Here is a 17613-nt window from a genome sequence, read left to right as displayed (position 1 = left end):
CTTGTCTATGACTAGCATGTGACCATTAATTAGTGCCCAGGCCATGGTCGTTGTGCTTAAGAACTGAATGGGAGCCAGGCACAGTGGCTCACATCTGTATCCTCAGGGGGCTGAGATCTGAGGATCAAGGTTCAAAGTCAGCCAGGGCACAAAAAGACCTGAGACTCTTACCTCCAATTAACCTCTAGAAAATGGGAAGTGGGGCTTGGCTAAAGAGTAGGGTGGTAGCCTTGAGCTGAAGAGCTCAGGGACAACTCCCAGGAGGAGTTCAAGCCCCATCACACACACACACACACACACACACACACATACACACACACACACACATACACACACACACCCCAGAAAAAAAAAGAACTGAATGGGACATTATACTTAGTAAAGTTCGGATCATGAGCTAAGTGGAGATAATGGGGCATGGTTTCCCAGTAGGAGTCAAACTGTTCTCCCAGAAACAAGAGCTCTGTGTCTGAATTGATTTGTAAATTCAGTGGTCCAGAAGAAGCCAAGTATCTTCTGTCAAGATTTGAACAGATATAATCATAGGGTTTTAGACCTTGAAAGAACACCAAAGATCATATGTTTATGGGCTCTTCATTTGTGAAAGAGAACACTGAAAGAAATTCAAGGACTTGCTCAAGGTCGTATCAAAGCTAGAGCTCAAGTAACTCGATCCTCTGAGGAGGATAAGGCTGTCCATAGCACACATAAGAAGTGATAGAGCTAGCAGGCTTGACAAACGGTTTCTACCAGGCTGCTTAGCACTCACTCCACCGAACAAATAACACCAGGTTTCTTCAGGTCTTAATTTTAATCCACTGGGGTTTTTTTTCAATGTAGATCTGTGCATAGGAGCGTTTCTTCCTCCAGAGAAAAAGCGATGTTGGTGAGGATGGTCCTAATTCGATCTCTTCCACAGCCATGTCCTATGAAATGTCTACTTTGCATAAATCCATGAGATAGGAAAACCAAAACATACAGGCAAACAGAGTTACCTTTTCAGGGTCCAGAGTTGCAAGCTCTAAAATCTGACTCTAAATGATTAAGCAGAAAATAGATTTTTACAGGAGTTTTGTGTAACTCAGAAACTTGTAAAGGCCAGAGAAATCGGGCCTGAAAATAAGATTCCAGGGAAGGTCCAACTCTAGACCTCCCAGCTGCAAAAAGTACAACTATTCCAAGCACTGAGACTTAAGTGCTATAGGAATCTGACTTCACTGTAATGATAGAGCTGTCACCAGCATCGCCACCATTTCTGCCACAGATGGATGACACTCTCCCCAGTCACCTCTACCACACTGTGACCTCTATTAACCTTGAAAGTCAGAAACCTCCTTCACCATCTTCAGTGGCATAAGGTGATCTTATGCATAGCCCCCTTCTTCAAGCAAGAAGGCAAGATGCTAGAGCTCACTGGTGGACTCTGGTTTACACACTAGCAAGCTAGCTACACATGCAAAATGGGAAAGCACACTTCTGTTGTCAGTCATGGAGAGACAAGACCCTTGGTGTAGAAACAGAATCACAATGTTCAGGCAATGAACAGGTGTGCCAGCGTGCATTACACTTGGTAAGTTTAAGTTGCCAAACAAGTAAAGATAGTGAGATGCCTTTGAGGTCATGCTATGGGCAATTCTGGTCTATTGTGCTAGTTTTTCCACTCACTCCTCTGAATCCATTCTGCACCCTGTTCCGCTCTATACAGTGCCGCTGGAAGCAGAAGGTGAAGCCTTCCTTGTCCTCTACCTCCAAGTGGGGTTGGCCTGTGGGGAAGGCTGGCTGGAGTCAGAGAGATAGAAGGAAGAGAGTTGGACATTTCGTTTGTCTATTATTTCCTGGCTGGGTTATAGACTGACTCTCTCCTGGCAGTTCCTGTTGGGTATTGTTTTCCTACAGAGGGGTTCTGGGTACCACCCCCTCCTGCCCTGCAGATCCAGTGAGTCCCACTAAGGTCCATTTGTGCTACTTTTAATTTCCCTTAACCCTTAATATATGATATGGTTTCTTTTCTTTACATTCATTTGCTTCAACGATCCCATTTCCCTTTACAAGTATTCATTTGCATTAAGTAGTTGTACGAAGGCATTTCCATTCCACAAGTCAGGTTATGAGTACATTGCATCTTGGTCCACGTGCCTCTTCCATGCCCTCCATCTTTTCCCTGTTCAACCCTACCTGTTTCCATGTTCTGTCAAATACTGCCAGGACTTGGAATAAAGCTCTAGAATGACACAGGTTCAGATCCTATTTTCTCATCTGACCAAAGTACTAGAAGATGGCTTCTCCTGAAACATGAATCACTGATTAATTGAATTAGATGAAAATATTTTTAAAATACAGCAAATACAATAAGAGAATATCTGTCATCAAGTTTTCAAATTTGATTTTTGTGAAGTTCTAGCCACTTTCTTTTCTTGGTCCTGGACTTGAATCATGAAAAGCTCTTGAATTTAGAGCCCCATATATACTGATTTCTCTCACTGGGAACTAGCATTGTTACATGCCAGGCCTCTGGTTCAAGCTTCTGGTTATAGGGATGCAAAGAAGATTCTGAAGTCTATAGGTTGATTTTCTCCTAAACAGGAACTCTCCCTTTCCTCCTTCTAAGAAGACTTAGCCTATTAAGGAAACAATCACCTGCTGAAAAGATCACCTCCTCAGAAGCAATCTATAATAATCCATTTATCTCTCCCCAGTTGGTGCCAAGACTGTTGGTGAGCCTCTTGGCCTAGGAGCCTTTTAATTTACTTTCATCTTTTCTAAATTGTTGCTTTCTACCATTAGGAAACAAGCAACGCAATGAGTGCTTAGTAATAAATTAAGATGGAATGGAGACTCTAGGTCCAATTACCTAGAAAATTTAATGAAAAAAGTCCCCAAACAAGCTATTTAACCCATATTTCAATGGAAAACAAAGTAGTATTTCCAGTCCTTAATCTGATCTTTCTCTAAAGGACCTATTCATTTGATTAATACTCATCCTTATAAATTTCACCACTCTAATTTGTTTGTAGAGCTCAAGAATAGTTAAAGATTTCTGTTCTTAATATAAAACAAGGTACCTGAAATTGGTCCATACACTATACAGAGAGTTATTCACTAACCTGAGAATCTACATCATTTTTTTTCATAACCTACACTAACAATTAGACATCTGTAAGGTTCTATGTTGTGTCCCAGCGCTGGCTTAACCATACTGAAGTGCCATAATATTCTGTGGTTGTATGTTTAAGCTTTCAGAACTGTCAATGACCAGTATCATATCCTTGTGATGGAGTTGGTGGATGCAACTTTATATATGATTCTTCAAAGCCTGTGAGACATTTCCTACTTCCATAGAGTGAGAGCTACATTTCTCAGATCACAGTGTCTGACTACTGACATTAGCTCCCACTAGAGATAAACTTAAAAATGGGACGCGTAAGCCCCATCCAGAACCCCTGAGTGAATATATTCAGAACTGGGCCAAGGCATGTATATGCTTATAATTTTCAAGCACACTGAAGTTTAACCACAGGCTAGCCAAAGTAGATACTTCAAGTCAAAGATTAGCTAACTATAAACAGGCTTTCTTTCTTTCTTTCTTTCTTTCTTTCTTTTTTGAGGTAGGATTAGTTGGGGTAGATATTCACAAGCTGATACTAAAATTTATATAGAAAGATAAACAAGTTAGTATAATGATCTTGAAAAAAAAATAAGGCCTAAACAGCAATGTACAACACTCTGCATTTTCGTGACTGAGAACTGTATGTTCAACACTATCAATTTTACTTACATGAATCAGAAAGAATTTTTAAAAGATTTTCTTTGGAAAATCAGTTGAAGGGTGCTTTGCCAACAGAACCAAACCAATATTTAAGGAGCTCATATTAGCAGCAAGGCCTGGACTGGTGGTTGGAGGAAAACAAAGCCTCCTGGTAAGTTCCTTGTGCCTACAGACTGCATACCATTGCAAGAAGATAGAAGAAAGTATGTAAGAAACTGTGTGCTATGAGGAAGGGGAGGAGATGAGTGACAAAGAGATGTAATGCTTGCCCGAGAGCCTTGTATTCTTACACAAATGGAGAAATAGAAAGCTGAGTGATAAAGGAAACAAATCAGATCATAACTAAGCAAAATAAGCTGGGAAAAAGTTGTGATTATGGAAAGAATGGGGCTATTGATCAAGGAGAAGAGATTAAAAGCAACCTCTAAATGTAAAAGAGTTTGAATCAATGGATATAGTGCTATTTTTTTTAAGGCAAACTAAAGTAGTTTAGTACTGATTCCTCCCAAGGAAGGAAAATGAACAGAGAAGGAGTGTACAGATCTGCTGGCTGTGTATTCCATGAGCAGTTTATTTATATTTGCTTCATCATAAGAAACAGTTCCCTGCTTTGAAAACTACCATTGAAAGGAAGGGAGCATTTTTCACAAGTAGAATAGGAAGAGTATTTTCCTCAGTCTTTCCTGAGTGTCAGGGAATCATCTGGGACTTAGACTTTGTATCAAAAGGGTATAAAATTAAATCTCACTTCTTAGATCATCACGTGTTTTAGTTATTGTTTCTTAAGTCATAACCCTGGACCAGCTTCCAGGCACCATTTGGTACTTGGTAGAAATGCTGATTCTGAGGTTTGTTGTCAGACCTGCCAAATCAGATAGTTGGTTTTGGCTCAACAATCTGTGCTTTACCAACCTCTGGAGGTGATTCTGATAAACGTTTGAGAATTTCGAACCTGCCAATATCAAAAGGGGATGTTTTGCATAGTTACTATAATCCACTGAAGCAAACAAAGGGATGGGAACTTTCACTGATCTGCCTCAAGCAGACCCTTACTGGGCTGGAAGACCCTCTCCTGACCAATCAATTAGCAGGAGGACTTACTTAGGCCAATCACCTAAGATTTCAAGGGCTATGTCTGGTCTATCCAGAGAATTTGCTTTTATTGCTTCATTGGCATACCCATATTGAATCCCCAACTCCTTTTAAACTACCTAGGATATTCTGGCTTCCCCAACACCCCTCAGAAAACAGTCAAGTGTTTCTTGTTCAGACAAAGAAGGAAATTCTTCAGTCTTCTTTCTTTTTAATGTTAAAGTCCTGATGGTCTTTACATGTTTATTTTTACGTTTGTTTTTACAAACCAATAAGCAGCAAGTGCTTGGAGGTGGTCAGATTCATAAGTTTATTTCTTCAGCTCTGGGACGAACATTTCAGAACAGTTGTCAAATCTGTCCTTGTTCTGCCATAGACAAGCTACTGAGCATTTCTTATGAGCTGTTTGACTCATCTTTACACTAAGGGACTAGCTACCATTTCCTACCCCATCAACGTGAGGGCAGAGTTGCTTAATAAAGTGCAATGTGGATGCACATTGAGGTGTTATCATTGTGTTCCTCTTCCTCAATATGATGATTCATATTTGTTGTTTTTCCTTTGTCATCTGAGCATCCCATCTGAAAACCCTGCAGCCTGGGCATGGTCCAAACTTTTGTGGGGGTTAGGCAGCAGCATCGCCATCACTATTTTGGAATTACTTTGGGTAAAGGGAATAAGCAGAAAATATTTCATCTTGGGGTATGATGGAGAAACACACTGGATCATTATAGAAATACATGAAGGGTTTTCCATCAGAATTTGGAAATGACATTGCAGATTTTGCAAGTGATTTCACAGTAAAAAAAAATGGCTCTAATTCTTGGAAGGACAAACTTGTTTATAGCAAATCTTAGCTTCTTCCAAATGGTGATTGGGGAGCAAGTGTTCTGCATGCTGAATATCTCATTACCTGTCAGAAACAGACAGGGTACAGCTGATGTCAGTGCCTCGCTGTCCTAGGAGAAGACCTTATGGTTCTGGGAAGTATGTGGTAATTTATAGTGAAGTATTTGCTTTGGGCCAAATTAGTCCCTGCAATACACATAGCCATTCTGAAAAATAGGAAACAAACAGGTATCTGTTTTATGCTTAAATAATATCCCAACTCAATCCGATTATTACTATAATGTATCTGTAATGGGAATGATACTTACACTTTCCCCCGCCCCCCAAGGTATGTAGGAATAAGAGGGTTTTTCTAAGATATGCTAACACTGAAAAAGAAATAACTTGCCTTAGTTTTAAAAAGGCAAGCAGAGAGTAAATTTGATGGGAGAGTGAAGGTCGTTTGTGGTTCATGTGCCGAATGCCAGGTAGCACATGTCAGACCCCTGTGAGGTGGATAATATACCCTTGTTTAACAGGACAGAACACTATGCCTCCGAGGAGCCAAATGGCTTCCATATCTGCTCTGATGATGCCAGAGTTGGAATTCAAACTCAGATGGAAGTCTCAGTCACAGAAGTGTGCTGTGTTAGATAATAACCCCTGCCTCTCCAGACTTCATCTATGCTTTTCTACATCTTACTCCATGCTCACAGAGGCTTGCCCAACTTGCCTTCTGGTTTCCAGTTGTGTTTGGCTAGTGGAGACCATTGACAGGAGATGGAGGGGGGGCGTGCTAAGACCAGGTGTTTGTCTCTTCCTTTGCTCCTGTCTGCTCCAATCCCATGTCAGCTCTTGCAGCCTGTGTTGGCCACCAGAATGCTTCCTCATGGTCTTCAGGTCTATTCAGTCCTGGGGTGGGGAGGAAGAGGGTGTTTTGTACCTCCTATTACCAATCCCCACTTAGATCTAGTGGACTCTAAGATTAAATCAATTTTTTCTGGCCAGTATGTGAGATATCAAGGCCTAGAAATGGCCATCCTTCCATTTTATTCTTAGTTGAATGAAGTATAAGACTAGACACTTCCTGCCTCTTTGGGGTTCTTTGTAAATAGCTCTTGGTTTGATGTGTAGGGGTCTCAGCCTCAGGCTCCTGCTCACTGAGAGAAACAAAAGGGATTTTATGAACAAAAGCACCTCATGGGACCATTTGTGGTAAAAGATGGCATTCAGAGTTGCAGGAAGTGGGTGGTGGGAGGAGAAACAGATCCTCACAACTGTAGAACGTTCTACAGCTTTCCTTTCATGATTTCCTATGTAAGGATATATTAGAAACTCCACGTGTGTAAAATTATCATTTTAAAGACAAAGTAGGGACTGAATACTTATTAATGATTTCAGAAGGCCTCTCCCAGAACTATCGCATAAAACTGATGAAACCAGTCTGCTTCAGCAAATTCCTCTTTTCTACGAGAATTCATTATTCAAAATTTTAGGAGAAAGAAGAATATTAAATAGGACAAATGTGATGAGTACTTTCTACACATTGCTAATTCTACAGCATAAATAAAATCTTCAGAGATCAGCAGATGTCATTGTTAATGGAACGGTCCTAACATTTTCAGAGGTGTCAAGCTTCAAAGTGTCATGCCATGCATGAATGGGCAATCACTTCCTAAACGACTGCTTTCATCAGGTTTTTGGATTTGAATGACAAGGCATTTTGGAATCATCATCTCACTTGAAGGTTGAAATTCTATTATTAGATAATGATAGTTCTTAACGTAAGAATGAATGATGGAAATGGTATTTCAAATATCTTTTTTTTTATCATTATACAATGTCTTCCTCAGTCCCTAGCAATAATTGTTTCCTCTATGTCTACTTTGTGTAATTCTTAATATAACTATACCAGATTTACTTTGTCACTATTTGCATGGAGAAATCAAGCTTTCATTTTCAACCTTTCTATAATGTCTGTCCAGTGTACAGAGTGCATAGAATCTTGGTTTTGGTTTTTTGTTTTGTAATCTAATTCGACATACTTTGTCTTTAATTGTGAATTAGGCCATTAAATACTCAAAATGATTAAAGACAGCAGCTTAAGGGTAAAATCTTGTTATTTTTCTCCTTGAGTTTTGTTTTCTTTCTTTTAACTTCTGTGTTATGAATCCATTATTCTTTTTGTCTATTTTTTTTCTTTTTACCTCTCAAGGGGCTTGAACTCAGAGCCTGTGCGCTGTCCTTGGACACTTTTTGCTCAATGCTAGTGCTCTGCCACTGGAGCCATAGAACAACTTCTGGCTTTTCTGTGTACCGAGGAACTAAATCCTGGGCTCCATGCATGCTAGGCAAGCACTCTACTACTAGGCCACTCCTGGCCCCCCCCTTTTTTTTCCTGGTCCTGGTGCTTGAACTCTAGGCCTGGGTACTGTCCCTGAGAGCTCCATGGGCAAAAGTTCAAGGCTAGCACTCTACCACTTGAACCACAACACCACTCCCAGCTTTTTCTGTGGTTAATTGGTGATAAGAGTCTCACAGACTTTGCTGCCTGAGCTGGCTTTGGAACTCCACCTTCAGGTCTCAGCCTTCTGAGTTTCCAGGATTACAGGAGTGAGCCACCTGCATCTGTGGTTACTGTAGAGATGTCACCTTTCATCTTTCATGTATTACTTTGCACCCCAAATGAACAACTTGGGATTTACCATGCCTAAATTAACAGCTCAACTGCACTCAGCCTGCAGACCAGTGTGTGCTACTTTTACCATGCAGGGCATATTTACACATACTATTCTTGCTAATAGGATTTAAAAAAATAAGGGCATATGGGAAGTAACCTACATGATAACAAGATGATAAACTTTGCATTTGTTACTATTAAAAATGTTGAATATTTGTGTATGTGTTTTGTGTGGACTTGTTTTCATTTTTCTTGCATAAGTATCTAGGAGGAGTGTGTGTTTAAACTTCCTTTTTTTCTTTTTAAAAAAATGTTTTTAACCAGTCCTGAGCCTTAAACTCAGGGCCTAAGCACTGTCTTTGGCTTTCTCAAGGCTAGAGCTCTGCCACTTGAGTCACAGCACAACTTCTGGCTTTTTCTATGTATGTGGTACCAAGGAATCAAACCTGGGGCTTTGTGCATGCAAGGCAAGCACTCTACCAGTAGGCCAGACTCCCGACCCTTTAAAGTTTTTTATTGAAACATTTTATTAACACTGATTTTTTACATCGTATTTCAAATGTCAAATTTAACAGACAAGTATTCAAAAATGGAATCTCTATATGCAATCACTGGCACATAAATTTAAGAACAAAATTAAACTGAGAGTTTGTATGTCATAGATATATATTGGTCTATTTATCAATATGTCAATAGACTATATATCCCATCATAGATTTTATATATCTACATAGTTATATTTATATCTCCAAGTTCATGTCAATAACCTTGAGTACCCAAGTATTGAGTCATCGCTCTTGTACTGCTTGGATCTAATATTCACATATCAAGGAGACCATGCGCCTTTTGTTCCTTTGGTCTTGGCTTATCTCACTCAACATGATTTGCTCTAGTTTTATCCACTTCCCCTCAGATGCCATTATCTTATCCTGTCTGGTAGCTGTGTAGAATTCCATTGTATATATGTACTACATTTTTTGTATCCATCCCTCTGTCGTGGGGCATCTGGCTTGTTTCCGTCGCTTGTGAATAGTGCAGTGATGAACATGGCTGTTGCAGGTGTCCTTATTATATCCTGGGTTATGATGCTCAGGGTTGATGTCTAGGAGTGGTAAAGTTTGTTTTTAATTGTCAATCCAGCTTGTTCTTTCTTGCATCCAGCTTACAATGCATGAGGGTCTTGTCATTCTCCACCCTCTAAGATCTGAATGTTCAATCCTGTCACCCTACAGGTTAAACTGTCATCCCTATTTGCTTTTCCTGAAGAACATCTTTTCGTGTGCTTGTGAGTTGTTACTATATCTGCTTAGGTAAAATATCTGCCTGAAGTTTTTGTCCACTTATCTTTTCAAGTCCTGAGAGCTTTTTATGTATTCTGGATACAAGTATTTTTTTAATCTGTTTTTTAAAATTGTCTGGATAATGTATAGGGGGATTACAGTTGCATTCATCAGGTAGTAGGTATATTGCTTCTCACAAATTGATACCCCTTCTTATGTTTTTGTCCCCATTTCCCTCCCTCCATCCCCTTCCCTTCCCTATTTCAAATAAACATATGCAATATACCAGGTCACAAAGTCAGATACTGTAACAACATGAGATTAACCATCAGGGCAAAAAAGAGAAGGGAAATAGCATAGTACATTGAGAACAACAATCACACAAGATAAAACTTCTTGTTTCCATATCCTAGAGTTCATTTCATTTAGTCTCATCCTATATGACCTTATATACCTAGGTTTTGCACTATTAATCCTCCTAGATGTGTGCTAATTATGACAAATGAGGGAAACCATTGAGCCTATGCTCCTTTGGGTCTGGCTTACTTCACTTAATATGATTTTTCCAAGTCTTCCATTTCCTTACAAATGGAGCGATGTCATTCTTTTTTGATGGCAGTGTAGAATTCCATTCTGTGTAAGTATCACATCTTCTTGAAAAAAAATCTGTGATTTCTTTTGCAAATATTCTGTACTGCCTTATTCTTTTTAATACTGCTGGATTTAATTTGCAGACATCTTGTGGAGATTTTACATTTTCTGTTGCAGAAGCATGCTACCCTCAAGTTTTCCTTTCTAGAACTATCTTTGATAATGCTGGTCCCCTTAAATAAAGTTGGGAAGTGTTCCTTCTTCTATTTTCTGGGAGAGATTCTATAGAAATGCTACCATTTCTCCTTTAACCATTAGGCAAATTCATAAATGAAACCACTTGAGCTTTCTTTTGGAAGATTGTTAAACTATGAATTTAATCTCTTAAATAGCAATAACACTGAGCAGTTTGCTTCATCTTTGATGAGTTTTGTAGTTTGTAGCTTTTGAGAAACTAGCCCATTTCATGTAAGTTGTTGAATTTTTACATATAGACTTGTAATATTTCTTTTTTTGTTCTCTTAATGTCTGAAAGGTCTGTAGCCATGTGCCTCTCAGCACAGTCCCTCCCGCTCTCCCTCCTTTTCTCTCTCCATCTCTCCTTTCCTTTCTCTGCCCCCATCCCACACATTTTGTCTCTGTGAACAGTTGCTTATATCCTTTATCTGGAAATGTTTTCAGGCTCTCTTCCTCTCTGAAGGATACTTTTCTGTCTGTAAAGTTTTAGCCATTCTATGCTTTTTCCTTCTTGCACTTTATAAAATGCTGTTTTGCTTTCTTTTCAGTTTGCTAACAAGAATTCTAGTTACCAGAAAGCTGCTTGACCATAAATATATCATTTTCCTCTAGTTGCCTTCAACTGTATTCCCTTGTCATTGGCTTATAAGTTTGCTTACTATATATGTGGACATAGACTTATTTGAGTTTTTTCTGCTGTGAGATGGTAGGTAAATGACTTTCACCAAATTTAGAAGTATAGCCATTACTTTTCTAAATGCTTTTTCTATGCTATAGTCTATTCCTCTTGTTTGTATCTATGATGACATTAATGCTTGACTGTCTGTGTCATCTCATGGGTCCCTAAAGCTAATTCATTAAAAAAGAAATCCCCCTCCTCTCTTATTGATCTATCACCAGATTCACTCACATTTTTCTGTCTTCTCTACTCAGAGATTCACCCATTTAGGAAGAAGCTGTTGTTTTTCAACCCTAAAATTTCCATTTTCCTTGTCTGTATTTTTAATTTCTTTTTTATTTCTTGTTTTTCTTTTTGCCAGTCCTGGGGCTTGAACTCAGGGCCTGAGCATTATCCTTGTGCTTTCTCAAGGCTAGAGCTCTACCACTTGAGCTATAGCACCACTTCTGGCTTTTTTCTATATATGTGGTACCAAGTAATCAAACCCAGGTCCTCATGCGTGCTAGCCAAGAATTCCACTACTAGGTCAAACTCCCGGCCCTACAATAAATTATTTTGTAAGAAAAGAGTGTCTACTTTTGGGCCAGGAGAGAGGCCTAGGGGTCGAGTGCTTGCCTAGCATGTACAATGACTGGGATTTGATTCCTCAGGACCACATACATTAAAAAAAAAAAAAAAGCTGGGAATGGTCCTGTGGCTCAAGTGGTAGAGTTCTGGTCTTGAGAAAAACTCCAAGGACAGTGCTCAGGTCCTGAATTCAAGCCCCAGGACTGGCACAATAAAAAGGTGTCTACCTTTGAAACCTTGGGCTCTACTAGCAGAGATCTGCAATAGAGCAAAACCTTGATACATAAGTCCATAAAGTATGAAGCTAATTGAAAGGACCTCCAGGATATTGAAACAAAAGCCATATAATGAATGATCATTGTCCTTAATGTACTATGTTATCTCTCATCTCCTTTGCTGTCCCTTGGGTATCTCATATTGTTACAGTATCTCACTTTGTTATCTGATATATTGAATTTATTTGTATTTGGTTATTTGAAATTTGATAGGGAAGGGGGAAAACCAAGACGGGGCAGGGGGAGGGTAATGGGTACCAAGACAAGTGAAAGGGTATCAATGTATGTGAATTAATGCACCTTCTATCTGGCAAATATCATGTAACCCTTTTATTAATTACAATAAAAAATATTTTAAAAAAAGGTGTCTACCTTTAAAGAGTTTCTACCCTTATATCTTGAAGTATTTTCATAATCACTGTTTTAAAATCTTCATTAGTTAGTTTCTACCCATGTGTCATCTCAACATTGCATCTTGTGCTTGTCTTTCCCAGGCAAGGTTGAACTCCCTCCAGTTCTTCATATGCCGATTACTTTTGGATTGTATCCTGGAAAATTTGAACCATGTGATAGGGGATTTGGGATATTTGTTTTGTCTTAATAGCTGGCTCAGTTGAGTTTAGCTACAAGGTTCAATCAATAGTTTCAATGTAATTTTTTTCCCAAAGCTTGTTCAGTGCTACCCCAATCTATCTTGCATGCATGCTTGCATACTATTGCATGCATCCTATCCAATGGTGAGTCTGGGACCATGGTAATGTACTATCTTGTACTTCCATTCTTGAGACCAATGATATGCTATTTAGGGGCAGGTCCATGCATGTGACACTTAAGAATTGAATCCAAGAACAGTTTATGGGTTTTTTTTTTCATTGTTTTATTTTGTTTTGGTTTTTGGTGGGCCTTGGAGCTTGAACTCAGCCTTGACAGTGTCCCTGAGCTCTTCAACTCAAGGGTATCACCCTACCCTTGAGGCAAACCCCACTTCCCATTTTCTAGAGGTTAATTGGAGATAAGAGTCTCAGGTCCTTCTTGCCTGGGCTAGCTTTGAACCTTGATCTTCAGATCTCAGCATCCTAAGTAGCTAGGATTACAGGCGTGAGCCACCAAGAGCAGTTGACATGCCAGCAATAGAGGGTACAAAGCAGGGAATGTGTGTGAGACTGTCTCAGCCCTCTTCTTGACACCAGATTTGGCAGGATGTGGAAACTTCAGTAGAGAGAGTCCTTCTCCTAGGATATGGAGATGAGAGGCACAAGGTCACCTTCTGAGTTCATCTTGAAAACTTCGCACACAATGGCCCTGATTAGTTGTCTGTTGGAGTTGAGCAAGAGACTGATGTGGGTGGACCTTACAAACCTGCAATCAGGGTAGATGATCTGAGTACTATTAGAGAGAATTAGTAGAAGATATTTAATCAATTCTCTTGTACATTGGCTGGCAGAAGATGGGTGCAGGTGGGCGGTGTTGCCAGAGAGGGATGTCAGAGAGGTGCTGAGCTTTGTTTACGGAAAATGAAAGCTTGACAGATGATAACTTGGCAGCTGCCCTTGTAGCCCTGTGGAGAGAGAGCTTGCCCTCTCTGCCCTTGTGGTGGTTGGCAAAAGATGCTTGGCTGTGACAGAGGCGTGCCCCAGGCACAGCTACATGGTTGTGCAATGATAACAGAAAAGAGCCAGTTAGCAGGCTCTGAGTGAAGGCAATTGAGAGTGTCCTTTAGATAGAGAAGTAGAATTCCGGGTTGGGTAGGGAATCAGAATTTAAGGTGATTCATCTTAGGAGCCTGGCGTGAATACCCGGTGCCATTGTTTGCATCTTGATTATTCACTGAAGACCATCTGTTGAAGGTTTGGTTGCCAGATGTGACAGAATCATGTAGAGGTAGTGTCTAGCATAAGGAAGTTATTTGAGGCAGACCCCTGGAGAGCTGTGAGGACCCTCTTTCCTTCATTCCTCTCTCTTTCTTTGTTTTCAGGACCCTACCAAGATGTGCTGTGTCATAGGCCCAGAATAACTGAAATCTTTGAGACAAAAGAAACCTTTCTTTTTTATATGAGTGGATGCCCTCAGGTATTTTGTGCCAATGGAGAAAGCTGCTGAACACATCGGGGTGATTCTTCGTGCCAAGGATCACAGCTCTGGCTAAAAGGGGGGGAAAAGTTGTGGTTCATGTAGGCTTAGAAGCACTGGCATTGTTCCTAGAACTTGAGGCTGGGAAGGTGAGCTCTTTCCAAATTCTTCATGAACAGCCTTATTAAAACAAAAGGCAACAACAACAACAACAACCACCTCCAAGTCAGACAAGCACACAAGTCAAATAGCAACTGAGAAGACAGCAGAGGCAGGAAACACCAAAAGCATCAGTTTCTCAGTGCTAAGCATGTACTTAAAGAGGCCATGGCGCTCCAGCAGCCTAGAGTTTCTTCCATTATTTTCTGCCTTTATCTTAACCCAAACGAATAGACTCATTATTCAAACAAAACTATGTGCTCAAGAGAGCAAGCCTGGAATGGCAGCAGCTGCATTCCTCACGCTACCCCCACCCGAGTTCTCTGTGACTTTTCTTTGGGTAGACACAAACCAGCTGCTGGGAACTCAGATTTGGAACCCATTTCCAAAAGCAGGGTTGTGAAGGTGTGGCTACAAATCTAGGCTGTGTTTATCCTGAATGCCACAATTGACAAGGGTAAGTACATAATTTTGTTTGGAATCCAGACCAAGATCTGCCTCACAATCCTTGCTTTGTGACTCAGAGGCCTAACAAGATTCACAGGAACCTGATATTCCCTAAAGTCCATCTGACCAGAAAGGCCCTGAGCCAGCCCTGTCATTCCAGAGTCCCAAAGCCCTCTCTCAGACAATTCTCTAATCTTTGCTGGAGATTTAAATGTTTTGATCTTATCTCTCCAGTGGGAAGAGCAGGCTCCTTTGCATACATAGTTCCTAGAAGTGTGTGTGTGTGTGTGTGTGTGTGTGTGTGTGTGTGTGTGTGTGTGTTTAAAGCTCCTACTTCAATTTTGACCCTTTCAGATTCCTTTATTTGCCTCACATTTGTTAGATCCAAGGGTCATCTATAGTTGATGAGCCTGAGAACGAGTTCATTTTACAATCCATGTTGGAATATATTAACTACATTGAACCTTAAAGAGAGAGGAAAGCACTGAATGCATGGACAAAGATTTCGAGTATAGAAGGGAGGAAGTTTTGAAGATGTTATCTGCAATTATAGAACATTGAAGAGATAGTTGACTTATTTTTTTTCTTCCAGAAGGTTTGATATAATCTCACTTCACATATTACAGAATTACCTAACGAGGGTCCCAAGTTATTTGTTAGTTTTCTTCTTTGCCAGTCCTGGGGCTTGAAATTTAGGACCTGGTCACTGTCCTTGGACTCTTTTGCTCAAGGCTAGCTCTTTGTCACCTGAGCCATAGCATCACTTCCGGCTTTTTCTGTGAATATGGTGCCGAGGAATTGAACCCAGGGCTTCGTGCATGCTAGACAAGCACTCTATCACTAGGCTATGCTCCTAGCCCTTATTTGCTAGTCTTTAACTCAGTCACCTATATCTTTCATCTCTTTACTCTTTCCCCCATTGTCCCTAGCTTACTCCTTTCCCCCAGTATTCTCCAAGTCTGGCTCTAACTTTGGAGTACCTGCCTGGGTAAATAAAAGGGCTGAGAACTTGATTCTTTGTAGTTTAAAATATGATAGACCACCTGATTTTTTTAAAAAAAAGCAAGGGACAATGTGTATCTACACACAGGTGCTAATAAATTTCATTGTGTTTTCATCTATGTGAATGTAATTTCTGGATTTGCTTTCTGTATGTATCTGAATTTAATCCAAATCCATTTACCTGCTTGGAAATAATGGTTCCCTAGTGCCCACAGATTCAAGTCTAAGTTTATTGTCACAGTGTTTAAGATCTTCCACAATTTGCCATAAACAGGCTTTCTAACAAAACAACTTCTGTACTCAAAATGAGAGACACAAAGTAGGTTGAATCTGTAATCCCAGAACTCATGTGGGAGAGGCAAGAGGATTATAAATTCAAGACCAGCTTACGATTCATATGAAGATCCTGCCCTCAGAAAATAGGAATGAACAGAAAGAGGGAGGGGGGGTGGGGAAAGAGGGAGTGGGGTCGAATGAATCCTGGCTCAGTCACTGTGAGCTGTGCTTAAATTTCTCTATGCCTCAGTTTCCTCAACAGTATAGTTGAGCGATAGTTTGAGGCTTGTGGGAATCTAGAGAATGCATCGATGTTGGGTGTTGGGAATAGTACTTGACAGCTCAAGCACATCGCTGCAATAAGTATGATTATTATTGCTCACAGCTTGATGTCCTCAATCAGCTTGAATTGTTCTTTTTGTGCCTTAAAAACCACCACCACCAACATCAACAACAAAAAAAAACCAACCCCGATTTCTGAACCTATCTTTCCGCTTTCTACTCGGTAAGTCCTTCCTATCTTCTCAGGGTCCCATGAAATTCTTCCCCTTCCACAAACTTCCCTCCCTTCATTCACCTTACAGGTTTGCTTTCATTCACCAGTCATCCTCATGACTTTTCCAGTCATTTCTTGTACGGTGGAACTTCTGGCATTGCTGTTTTGTAAGAGTCACTTCAAGTGCAGTTTTTCTTAGTTTTCCTCTATTTGCTGGAGAATTCTCTCAAGACAGGTGATCAGGCTTGACTTTGGACAGAGCCCAGCATCCAGCACATTGTCTTTCTTAATATAGGTCTGTCTCTTCCACTTAACTTGTGGAAGGCTGTGAACACATCATAGCCATTCCGTTTCCTCGTCCATCAGCGAGGGTGTTGGCTCTATCTGTAAATCTCCTGGGTCCCTGCTGACTTCACTGTTCTGTCATCCGGGACCTGCCTCACAGTGGAGTCATTGGTGGCCACCGCAGGGCTACGGAGACCTCCTCTGGCTGATGGTCAGATCTTCCCTGAGTGCTAAGATCCAATCTGGCCAGTGGAGCTCAACTGAGTCCACCCGTAGGGTGTGGGACAGTCTCATTTTCTTGGGAGTGGCCCTGTTTCTTATAGTCTTAGAATCCTTTTCCTTCTCCATCCCATCTAGGAAAGGAAGGACATGGGAAATGGAATAATGGAGAGAAGACAGGCAGTAATTTTAGGTCCAACTGGAAGCAATGACTTCTTCCCTTGGCTCTCTCCCACTGCACCCTGGAAATCCCCATCCAGCACCTGTAACCCTGGCAACTGGCATGCCTGGGGGCAGTGGGAAGTCCCCACTGAGGAATTTCCCCATCCTCTGAGATCACATCCACTTCCGCTGTGTCTATACCCCTCCCCCTATATAATCTCTCACTTCCCGCCCTAAGCTCTCTTGCTTGCCCAACTCCATCTTGGGTGGCAGGAGTCTGCTCTATCTTCATGCAATAAACCCTCTTCTCCTGAACTGTGTGGAGTTTCCTTTCAGCAGACCTTACAGTAATGGGCAAACTATGTCCAATCACCTCTATTTACTGGGTCAATTGTCCTTGTCTCTTTATTGTCCCTGACAGTTCCTTCCTAGAGACGCTCAGGAAAGGACCATGTCTTATCCTAACTGTTGAGCGTAAAGTTCAGGGGATGGAGAGGAATGC

This window comes from Megascapheus bottae, chromosome 1, assembly GCF_031878675.1.
Source record: "Megascapheus bottae isolate mThoBot1 chromosome 1, mThoBot2.hap1, whole genome shotgun sequence".
Taxonomy (NCBI): Eukaryota; Metazoa; Chordata; class Mammalia; order Rodentia; family Geomyidae; genus Megascapheus; species Megascapheus bottae.
Note: the sequence above shows the minus strand (reverse complement) of the source record.